This window comes from Rhineura floridana, chromosome 9, assembly GCF_030035675.1.
Source record: "Rhineura floridana isolate rRhiFlo1 chromosome 9, rRhiFlo1.hap2, whole genome shotgun sequence".
Taxonomy (NCBI): domain Eukaryota; kingdom Metazoa; phylum Chordata; class Lepidosauria; order Squamata; family Rhineuridae; genus Rhineura; species Rhineura floridana.
In genome coordinates this window covers 56,122,938-56,135,529 of record NC_084488.1, presented here as the reverse complement: position 1 = coordinate 56,135,529, position 12,592 = coordinate 56,122,938, and the positions used below count along the sequence as shown (strand labels likewise).

Genomic DNA, 12,592 nt, shown 5'->3' with positions numbered 1-12,592 from the left:
GACAATAAAAAGTTTATTGCATACAGGTCAATGGCAGGGAGCCTTTTTATACAGCACTGATAAATATATGTGGAACAATTGTTCCTTTATCATAAGGAAAGTTCCACTGAATTTACCAGGATTAATTCAGACAAGCAGAACATAATGCATATCCAAATAACCTTCTTAAGCTGCAATTCTAAACACACTAGGAAGCAGGAATGGGGGAGAAATTCAGTTCAGTTCTCATTTAAAGCCAAGTTCGTCAAATTCACATTTTCTGAAATATGAGAACCAAGAAATAGCCATCCTTTAAAATTTGCACTATAATTTTATGATGTAATTCTCCAGCCAATGCATATATTAAGGGAAAATGTGTATAAAATGAATATATTAGTGAAAATAACACACAAAAATGCACTGTGAGAAATTGCTTGCAAAAATGTGTATACTAATCAAAATTGCAGGTGAAAATGTATTTATCTGGAGAGATTTGCATTAAAATGATGAAGAATTTTCATAAGGATTTTTTTTTAATGACTAATTGCTGTAGAAACCTGGAGAACTAAATTTGAGAATGGAAAAATGAGAAATGGAGGAAACCTAAATTGACAGATCTTTCCACACCTGCTAGGGAATAAGCACCACTGAAGACAGTCAACCTCACTTCTGAGTCATCATGCACAGGATTGTGCTGTAAGGTTTTTCAAGTTCTTTCCCCCCAGCTGGGCTCTGAATCAAACTTGAGCATGACTGGAATATAACCAGTCTTAGGGATCACTTGCAGAAGAACATCACCAAGTACAAGAATCTCTCCTCATTCCCCATTATCTCAACATCTGTAGGATTGGAATCATGCATTTGCTGAGGTGACATATAGTTTGCCCCATTTGAGAAAGGATAATATAAATTATTTTTATATATAAAATATACTATAAATCATTTGCACAGTAAGAATTAGGGCTTGAGGTGCTCTGTGCTTTTCATCAGCATCACTTTGAGAAAAGACAGAACTATAGTAGTAGCTTGACTGACTGAGGTCTCCAGAAGCTTCAACTTTTGCTAAGGGCTGTAGCCTACCTCTTGGAATAGTAAATTATTGACTACACTCTTAACACCAGTACTTCAGAATCTCACATTGACTTCCAAGAATAAGATCTCTATGTTACAATTATCTGGGACCAGGAAATCTCAAGGGCTGCCTGCTCAGGAACTTCACTCAACATCTGCTGATTGACCCTGTGTCATCTGAAATACAGCAGGTGAGGATGCAGGGTAGACACAGGGCCGCTTCTAAAAGGCGGCCACGTTGGGCACTGGCCCGAAGGCCCCAGAGCTACAGGAGCCCAAGGGGCCCCTGAGGGGCCCTCCGCTCCCCTTCTGCGATCCGCGCCCCCCCACGCCCCAACTTACCTGTTGGCCGGCTTTTTAGCATTGCCCTTAATGAAGATGGCAGCCGCAGCTTCCCTAAGGTACTGAAGCCGCTGCCGCTATCTTAGTTGATGGCAGAGATGTGCGCACGTAGCACGCACGTATGCCGTCAACAAAGATGGTGGCGGAGGCTTCATTCCCCTTAGGAAACCACGGTCGCCATCTTCATTAAGGGCAATGGTAAAGACTAGACAGGTAGGCGGGCCGTCGGAGGCGCACACACACACACACACCAACCGGGGGGCCAGGGCAAGCTGATGCCCAAGGGACCCGCATGCCTGGAGCCGGCCCTGGGTAAACATTTCTCAATTAAAACACCAGGTATGTGCTCCCTTGACTTTTAGGCAACCTCAAAATTACACTTTTTTGGCTCAAATTTTGGCCTCAAAATTTGTCTGCCATCTTATACATTTTTGGCTATTTTATCTCTGGGTTTTGCGGCTGCTCATTTTTAAAACAATATTCTCTTTTTATTGATTGTTTGTTCCCCTGCGCCGGGCGTTCACGGAACTCAGGTTCCAAATGATGCCTTCAGCTCATCTGGATGGGAGATACCTGGGAATCCTGACCAAGGACTGGAGATGTGTCTATGGGTGTAACCAGATTGAGGACATCGCCCATTATTTGTTACACTGCCCCTTGTATGAGGACCCTAGAAAGAAATTTCTAGCCCATTACATCTGTATGTATATCCACGCTGGGAAAAATTCCCAGGACCTGGTAGGCGAACTTTTAGCCGACAACTGTAAACAAACAACAGTTGCAGTGGCCAACTTCACCTTGGCCGCTAGGAAGCTACGGGCGAGCCATATTAAGATTTATAATGTTTTATGATTATCTAAACTGGAACTACCTTTAGTCTCCTCAACGTTTATTTGTATTTATCTGTTTTTATACTTTCTGTACTTTGCAAAGGCCTTTGGCTATATGCAATAAAGTTTGTTGTCGTTGTTGATTGTTTGTTTTAATGTTTGTTATTGTGAGTTAGTCATTAAGGGTCATTGACAGAAAGGTAAAAAGACTTTAAAAACAAAGAACTGTAGCAAATGTTCACAGTCATTGCCCCAAGGAACTCCTTTTAACTAGACTTGCCAAAGGCTAAGCTCTGATCCCCTGTAGAAGCAATAAAAAAAATCAATTTGCACTGACTTCTTAAATAGAAATTAGCATTCACTAGGCTTCATTTAACTTGGTGTTTTATTGTGAAAGTTTATGTTGTAAACCACCCTGAGCCTTAATAATGAAGGACTAGAAAATAAAAAACCCTATATGATTCAAAATCAATCAGAAAAGTATGACTGACTGTCCAAAGACATACACTGGTGAATCTTACAAGCCATCCATCTTACAAGCAGTTCCCCTTGCCTTTATCAGAGTAGAAAACTAAAGATGACAACTCATTTGTTCATCCATTTACATTTGCCTTCCTCTACGACACACATCTTATTTGTCTCCAGGCAACCATGAGAGTATTATTTCTCATTCAAGCATTAACTGACATCATATTGCATTCTTCTAGTTTAATTTCTATGCATATTTCATTTTGATTGACAAGTCAATTCTATAAAAATAGTGATGTCGTTATAACGTAAGAATATGGAAGTACATATGTAATTCATTCAAAGTTCTGAGCAACTGTTAGATGCACCAACTTCCACCTCCATATTTTACTGCCCCTTGTTCCCCCCCCAGTTAAGAACTATGCCTGCAGTCCTATTCACACTTACCTAAGACTAAGTTCTTCTTCTGAGCAAACACACAGAGGATTGCATTATAACTCTGTATCCAGTTGAATTCATACTGAGCTCAGTTGGCTTAAACACACATAAGATGGTGCACAATTACTGCTTTTTGATAAGCAATTGACTGGTTATAAATAAATTTCCTTCTATTATATTGTAAGCTGATTTGAACATATTGGAAAATCAGAATCTAAATGTTTTAAATAAAGCAATGAAGAATAGTTGCAAAGTTGGTTTGAGATTTTTGGAAAATGGGGCCCAATCTTTCAAATCCTCTCTTTTGGTTCAGCACCTATTGCAACAACTTATTATTTTTGTTCACAGCAAACCTTTCTTGAAAGACATTCTTTATCATATTTTGTTGTGTTGCAAGTGTGTGGCGGCAATAAAATAAACAACACCAAACGTCTTATATTATTACTGAAGCATATATTCAAGTTTCCAAACAAAAACAAGAACTATTTTTCTGTTATCACAAGAGAAATATGAATTTTTGCAGCAAGATTTTGAAATTGAACCCTTTTAAAGAATGTGCAAACATTTGGGATGCTAGGACTGTTCTTTCCGAACAGCTATGCCACCCGTTATTACCTTCTTCACAAGTATTGGTACAAGTTAAAATAGACTGCACAATTTATAATGCACCAGGGAAAATGTAGCAATGGACTGTGGCCTACTAGGTTCTTGACAATTCCCCTTGCTTTTGTAGTTCCAAGAAAGCACCAAAAGTCATGCAAGGCTGTTGTCGGGCCTGGATTGTAATACTTGACAAAATACTCTTGGGAAAGTGAATACTGTCCATTTTTTTTATCCCAGATTTTAACTTTTTTGTTTCAACAAGTAATAAATAAAATGTGTTCACGACAGGGCCACTGACTTTGTTCCTGTGATTTTTAAGAGCCACTTAACAGGCACAATTTTAGCAGATGAGGTGTTTTGCATAATTTCAGCTGAATTCTGGGAAAGGGTTGTCCTGCTAAATTTCTGCTTACCAATGTGTGTGGTACAGGAGCAGGGCAATCAACAGCCTTTGTTCAGGATACACTAATCTATTAACATTGCAAGCCCACACATGTCTACTCAGAAGTACCCCATGTAGTGCATTGGACCTCCAGGCTTGTCATACCAGGAACTGCTGAGTCAGCCCCAGACTGTGGCAGTTTCAATTTCCACTCCTGCCTTACAAGCAGCACCATGTTGTGGCCTCGTTCTCTTCATATCATTAGTTAGTAAAGTTTTTGTTGTTGTAGATCCTCTGTGTGGCCTTTTTCTTCATAATACTTTTCACCCCACTAAGTTCAATGACAGGTAAGTGCATATAGTATAGGATTGCAGCCTAAGTGAGTATGTGAATAAGCTCTGTACACCATTATAATATTAATATCAAAAGTATTTTAGCCATTTGCAGTTGCACTGATCATTATAGTCACTGCAGTTGCAACAGCAGGGAAGAGGAGAAAATAAATTAGAAGCAGATTATCCTGCTGGTATCTACCTGAATTTCAGCTGTATACAAAGCTAATGATAATTCGATTTTATTTTGGCATTTGCTAACCAGCTTCTTCCTGTGGAGTATAACACCACTACAAAAGACAATTTTAGTGTTTTTACATACTAATACAGGTATATCAAAACAGTGTGTTCTTCAGCCTAGTTCAAGCATCTTACCCAAAAGCCACACTTGTCAATTACTTATTTAATTAAATGAAATTCTCCATCCCCACACTTTCAACAATATGAAACAATATGAGAACCAAAACACAGCCATCCTTTGAAATACACACTTACTCAGTTTTTTTTTATTTGACTTCACCACTAACCAGTGTTTACAAAAATGCATATATTAGGGGAAAGTGTGCATAAAAATGAATATATGAGTGAAAATAACATGCAAAAATGAATTCTGTGGTGAGAAGTGGCTTGCAAAAAATATGCGTTAGTCAAAACTGCCTACAAAAATGTATTTATTAGGAGAAATTTGCACTAAAATGCTAGAAAATTTTCATGAGGATTCCCCCCCCCAAAAAAATAGCAAATTGGAGAACTGAATTTAAGATTGGAAAAATGAGAAAATGAGAGAACCAAAATTGACAGATCTTTCCACGTGCAGTAGAAACATAAGTTGCACCTAATGTTCATTATGTTTCCAACTATGGATGGGCTTTCCTCAGAAATTGAGATTTATCCCCCATGGAAATCACCCAAGAAAATCAGGAAAACCTTGGGAATACTTACAAGGCTATCTGAATAGCTCAGTAAATACACCCCTCTGATACTTCACCCCACCAGCCATCCCCACCACCACCAAAAACACCTGGAAGGAACAGTGGTGGTGACAACAACTCCCATCGGTCATCCCATCTGAGTGACTGGATAGAGTGTATTAAAGGCAGTAGTGGCATGCTAAAGGTCAGTGGCAGTGACCCTTGGCATCCAGAAGCCAGATATGCAATGACAGCCCACCTTCACACCCTGCTACCGTTTATACAATAAGCAGTTCTTTTACAGGAGCTGGGTCAATGATACTTACAACTCTCATCATGGGAGGAGGCCTGATAGAGTTAGATGTCAGTGGCAGTTCTGGCTTTGGCAATGAAATAAAGAGGAACTCTTCCCTGGAAATGTCTCTACTACTCAAATCTGGGATGAAAGTAAATAACAGTATCTGGGTCAGGAACTCAGGGCAGCCTCAGCCATACAGTTCTTTCCACAGACAGCTTTATGTTTCATCATTTTTTCTTTTTATTTCATTGTGTGTGGGGGGTTACTACAGGAAAGAGCCATAACTCATTGGTGGAGGTTCTGATTTGCATGCAGAAGGTCCCAGGTTCAATCCAACTTCATCTCCATTAGGAATATCCCCTGCCTGAAACCCTAGAGAGCTGCTGCCAATCAGTGTAAACCAGCCTTTCCCAACTAGTGGGCCACCAGATGTTGTTGGACCACAATTCCCATCTTTCCTGACCATTGGCAATGCTGGCTGAGGCTGATGGGAGTGGCCCACTAGTTGGGAAAGGCTAGTATAAACAATAACAAGCTAAATGGGAAAGTGTTCTAATATGGTAGAAGGCAGCTTCTTATGTATCTGAATTAACAAGCAAAGGCCCTTCAATTATATCTTGCATATATACGTTTTTGTGCCAAGTTTGTCTATTTCCATTATTACAAAATAAGTTTTCTGATTATAGGTCTCTTAGCCAATACACTCTAAGGAATGTCTGCATGTATGTATCAAGCCTCACCGGAGATGAGAAAGAGGAGTGAAAACATATTACAAGAGTTTTGGAGTGGGACTGACTTGTAATTTTATTTTTATTTTTGTCACAGGCTCATTGCTTTTAACAGCTGCACAGAAGGTAGGTTTTCCCCGCCCCCCGCCTGTTGTGCAGTTATTAGACACTGAGCTACTTTCCGGAATAAAGGTGCAGGTCGTCTTGCATCATCAGAGTTAATTGAAGGTTCAACCCAGTGTTAATGAAATCAGAAATGGTCCATCAAAGCCCCAGATTAACTTCATATTGCAGTTTCCCACATTCCTACCTAGGTCTGGAGAACACACTTTGCTCTGTTTCACATTTGTATCTCTTTAGTTAAATTCTGCTTGAGATTTAAATTAGTGGAAGAAGGAGAACAAATTACAGTCCACTGCCAATCAAGCTCTGCCTAATGAATGGAAATTCCTAAATTTAACAGCATCACACTGAGCTAACATGAGTAGGGTTGCCAGGTCTCCAGTTTTTGCCCAGACACTCTGTTTTTTTGGGAGTCCTCTCCAGAGTCTAGGTGGTCTGGTTCAAAAGATATACGACAAAATGTCAGCCAACACCCCCAGCCCCGCAACTTCTGTTAGTACTGGCTGCTCTAATCCCCACCCTTTCAGGTTTTTAGCCAGTAAGTGAAGTTAGGGTTGTGATTGAAAAGGGATTTGTTGACCTTCAGGCAATAGCTAAAACCCATTGCAAGTTCTGAAAATAGTTTCCTTTTGCTGCTTGTCTGCACATCAAGAAATGAGAAAAATTATAGCTTTCATCAACATCAAAAGTACTTTCTCTGTGCAGGAAATCTGAATACATTGGGACATGATTCTGAATAAACATACATAGGATTGCACTAAAACAGAAGATCACAGCAGGATCTTAGTAGGCATGCACAGTAAACAATTTCAGTTATGATTATAATAAAAGTGTAAATGCAGGTTTTTTAATTACTGAAAAAAAGCATATTATATATTTTATCTTTCAAATAATTTTTGAACAGAAAATTTACAAAGTGTACATGCTGCAACTATAAGGAGTCCCCTCCCTGCATTCAATAGACCATCAAACGGTCTTATAGAAGCCAAATGAATTCACAAAAGGAAAAACAACCAGAATCTGGAGAGGAAAAAGAAAACAAAAGGCAGAACTAGAAAGCCTACTTTCGTAAAACCCCATTAAGAAAGAATCAAAAAGGAAGAGACGGAAACCTTCTCAGAGGTGGCCTCCAAATTATGGAATGATCTCCTTGACAAGGTGTGCCTGGCACCAACAGTTATCTTTTCAGCGCCAGGTCAAGACTTTCCTCTTCTCCCAGGCATTTAGCATGTGTTCTTTAAAAAAATAAATTGTGTTTTTAAATTGCTTTTTGTGTTTTAAAATTTGTATATTTGTTTTTAACGTTTTTAATTGCTGTAAACCACCCAGAGAGCTTCGGCTATGGGGCGGTATATAAATGTAATAACTAAATAAATAAATAAACAAACATGTTTAAATTTTCTTGGGCTGTTGAAGAGGGCAATTTGTCTTCTTCATAAACTGTTTTGAAAACCTTCCCAATGTAAAGCTTTAATTATATGCTCACTTCTCTGGGAGTAAAGCTGCAGTGCTGATACCACATACCTGGGAGTAAACTCCATTGAATTCAGAAGCACTTATTTTTGAGTAGACAAGGTTAGGACTGTGCCATAAAAAAATTGGACCTTTGAATGAACATAGCAAAAGATTGTGTTCTAAATCTTTCTCTACCCTCCAATCCTCTTTTTAAGCAATTAGGCAGAGCTTACTTAGGCATAACTGCTTTTATTTGGTAGGAAACTAATATTGATTTTTTAAAAATGTTCTGCGATGATCAATTATTTTGACAATAAACTATTATATGGGGTGTATGTATTTTTATATCTCCAGTGTGTGTGTATGTGGAATCTTTCCAACAACACTGTGAGGTAGGGTTGAAAACCAATGCAGCTCACAACAAGAAATAAATCCAGTTAAAATCCATTAACCACAAAACAAGACTCAATTTTCTCTCTTCTATTCTTATATCATTGTCAAACAGATCTACCCTGGAGCAAATTTGTATACTTCTTGCTGGGGTTGATATTTATCTAACCACTCAAGTAGCAAAATTTGCCCTGGTGGCAGGCAAAATCAGAGCTAGATTGCATAAAAATCCATCTTAAATTTTATCTACGTAGTGTTTAAATGATTTAATATCTATGGTTCTAATTTTTAGTTTGTTTTAACTCTGTTGTCCAGTCTAATGTTATATATTAAGTACATCACTATTTTTGATATTGAATTTCATTTATACGTAATTTTTTTATGTATATTGTGGCGGGCAATGGCTATGAACAATAAAAGTACTACTATATGAGATAGCAGTGTCCTGAGGTGGTGGAATGGGCCTTATTACTTCAGACTACAGGAAGAAATATTACATTTCTGAATGCATCCTTCTATAGAACCTCCACCTTGCTGCATATAGAAAACTAGTATAACAGCTAAAGGGCTAGTCTAGACCTTTCTTCCCAATGTGCTACTTGTTTACTTACAAGGACTTTTTCTGGTGGGGGGAGGGAGGGGACATTCAGAAGTAAGGAGTAAGGAGTTCTCTGCAGAAGCTCTGCCAGCCTGGGAGACCACCTGCCCTGCCTCTTCTGTGACTTTGGGAGCCTACACCTGTGTTGAAGGGGAGGAGTCCACACCTCTGCTTACAAAGAGACTGTGCTGATACAAAACAAGCCTCCACTCTGAATAATGAAGTCTTGTAGGATATATAGTAAATGGTTTTCTTTAGGGGCTTGGAGTGTTAATGGTTACTTCTTTGTTTTTAAATATTGTTTTATTATGCTCATAATGTTGAAAAGTTGTTTTTCCTTATTATATTTGTTATGTCACTGTTTTATTATTTTTTGTTATTAGGAAATTGTTTTTGCAATTGTTTTCGAGATGTATTTTTGTTCACCTTGTTGTAAGCCGCCTTGAGCACAATTTTATGTGGAAAGGCAGCATACAAATAAAATGATGATGAGATGATGAAAAGTGCTGTCCCATATCTGCAGCCTAAAGTGGTACTGTTTATACCATCACAAAGCTGTGTGTTTGAAAGGTCCCTGATGCCAGATCAGAACCAGCTGGGACAAGTTACTATGCACATAGTAAACATATGCAAGGCAATAGCTGTAAGCTATTTGTATTATTGTGCTGTTTCAGATGAAGTCTAAAAAAATCTGATTTTTTTCTGCACTGATTAACCATATAATGTGCCGTATAAACAGATTTGTCAAATGCACAGAAGTCCATCTGCACTGTACATTTTAAGCACTTCTCCCAAAGAATTCTGGGAACTGTAGATTTTTAAGGGTGCTGAGAATTAAGAGACCCCTATTTTCCTCACAGAGCTCCAATTCCCAGAGTAGTTTAACAATCAACCCCTCCTTCCTAAGGAACTCTGGGAATTGGAACTCTATGAGGGGAAGAAGGGTCTCCTAAGAACTCTTAGCACCCCTAATAAACTACAATTACAGGATTCTTTGGGGGAAGCCATGACTGTTAAAGTGGTATGAGAGTGATTTAAACATGTGGTGCCAGAGATACAGGAATTGCTATCAGAATTCTCAGACCAGGATTCAGAACTGCAGTGTTCAGCTCTACATTGCCTAGCACACTGTCAGTGTTGAAGGGTAATTAAACAGAAGTATTGTAATTATTACTGAATTTATCTGGCTGTCCATATGTTCTCTGAATAGCTCACTGAATAGTAACAGTCATTCTACCAATTATTAAACTCTCTAGAGGTGTAATATACATAACAAGCTGTCATTAATTATTATTTTTAATAATGCATCACAGACTGCAGCAGATACTTTATAAAAAGTACAAATGATTCTGCTATCCAGAATTCCTGTTTGCTTAAATGTATAAAACACATTGGAACTCAGAATGAAACAGCCAAACTAATTCCAGAGGAGTTGCACTGTGTTGCATCATGTTATGTTTCATCATCTTATGTCAGCCCAAACCAGTGAGGTGTATCAATGCACAGCACACCAGAACTGAAAAGCCTCTCTTTTGTGTCAGGCAGGCTGCATTCAATCCAGTCTTTTCAATATACAGCAGATGAAAAGGGGAGAAAATTTTCCACTGGGTTTGTGACGAGAAGAGATTCTGGATGGCTGACCACACAAATTGCTATTCTGCCTATTATGAGTTTAAAGCTACTTGCAGTATATCTTACCTGGCATTGTTTTTTGTTTTTTTAAAAACTGATTTAAGTGCATTGAAATGTTTTAGCATGAGTAAAAAATATAATCTTTCCTTATTCCAGTTGCTATAAGAAGCAATCCAGAGCACACCTACTTGAAAATAAGTTACATAAAAATCAAGGGGATTCACTTTCCAGGATTAGGATCAGGGTGACAGTCTCCATATAAAGATAAGCTCAATCCTTTTTTAGGATGAGTTAGATATACTGACATTATCAACCACAGGCATGGCTTGAAATTGCTATTTGGTAAGGATGGTCTGCTGGCTGTAACATCTTGCATAGCAAAGGAAATCACAATGAGAGTGACAAATGTTAGAAGACATAGTTCCATAATGAATCCACAAGAACCTGATCTGAAGTGAAATCATGATCACATTGCAGCTCATTCAAAACATTTTTCCTTAGATTCAGCTGCTAAATTTCTGATGGTGGGCAACCCTAGGCCCATTGAGGGTATAGATAGGTTGAAGCATACCAGTTTCTCTAGTCTATAGTGCACACTATAACAACATGTCCACAGATTAAAAAGTATACAGATTGAATACTGCAGTTATTCTGTTACCAGTTCAAAGGATGCTTTTTCTATACATCCTTCCAGGAAGAACCATTATGAAAACAAACGTATTTGGTGGTAAAGCATTTGCTTTGCATGTAGCAGGCTCCAGGTTTGGTGTCTGGCATCTTCAACTAGTACTGGGAGAGACTTCTAGCTGAAACCCTGGAAAGCCACTGCCAGGCAGCGCAGGCCAAGCTTCCCCAATCTGTTGCCCTCCAGATATTTTGACTACAGCTCCCACCATTCTTGACCACTGGCCATGCTTGGCTGGGACTGATGGGAGTTGGTGTCCAACAGCATCTGAAGGGCACAATGTTAGGAAAGGCTGAAGCACACAATACTGAACTAGATGGACATGGATCAATGGTATTACTCAGTACATGTCAGCTTCCCATCTTCCTATTCTGGCAACAGGGCAACCTATAGCATTCGATACAGCAACATACTTAGAAACTAAGCAAACAGTGCACCACTCAGTGAATCCTGGGCTTTGGTTACATGGTTGCTGACTATATTTTCACAGTAAACCACACTGAAGAAATTGTTTGGCTATCCTGTTTATTTATTTATTAACACATCATAGAGTGCTTGTGCAATAGCATTTCAAAGCAGTGTACAAAAAACTGCAAACCATTCAAAATCAACTAAAAGAAAACAATGAAACAAGCACAAATGAAACAGTCCAGAAAACAAAAGGTCTTACGTTGCCTCCAAAAAGTCAGGAAGTGGGAGCCAAATGCCTCTTCTACAAGAGAGCATTCCAAAGCATTTGAGGCTAAAATGGAGAAGACTTTGGTTCAAACCTAGCCTCCATATAAGATGGAAAGTTCAGGAGCATATCAGTAGCTATACTGGGGGAGTAGGGTATTCAGGAGATCTGTTGGCCCAGAATGCAGAAGTGACCCTGTCCCTGTAAGAATGGTTACTTCCTAAAGAGCTGAGTCCAAATTTGGGGGGTACTGTTGGACAAGAGGCCCTCAGTGGGCCCCCTCCCTGAATGAACTCACCTTTTCTTCAATGCTGTCTCCGATTGCTTGCTTGTCCTCTCCCTTTGGGCTCAGTCTGTCCAGCCATCCAGAGGAAGAGGGCAAGGTGAGCAGATGAGCAGTTTCCCATTAAGTCCAATATGGTGAACCCTGCTCCTTTAATGTCAGTTTATTTACCAGGAGCCTAAACTAGGAAAAATGCATGGGTTGTTGTTTGACCTAACATGAAACAGAGTCCCCCATTTGGGATATAACAGAGAACACCAATGTGCAGGATAAGGTACACACGAGGATTTTAGTACCGAAGGCCAGTACATGAAGGGAGGAGGGGTGGAGTGATGCAATGGAAAAATTTCATTGAAATAATGATTGGA

General features: G+C 39.1%; 1 protein-coding gene across 1 annotated transcript in view; it reads right to left on the bottom strand.

The window, feature by feature from the left end:
* The window catches only part of FSTL5 (follistatin like 5), a 591,837-nt gene that overhangs the window by 495,485 nt on the left and 83,760 nt on the right, over window positions 1-12,592 (bottom strand). The window lies entirely within an intron of this gene.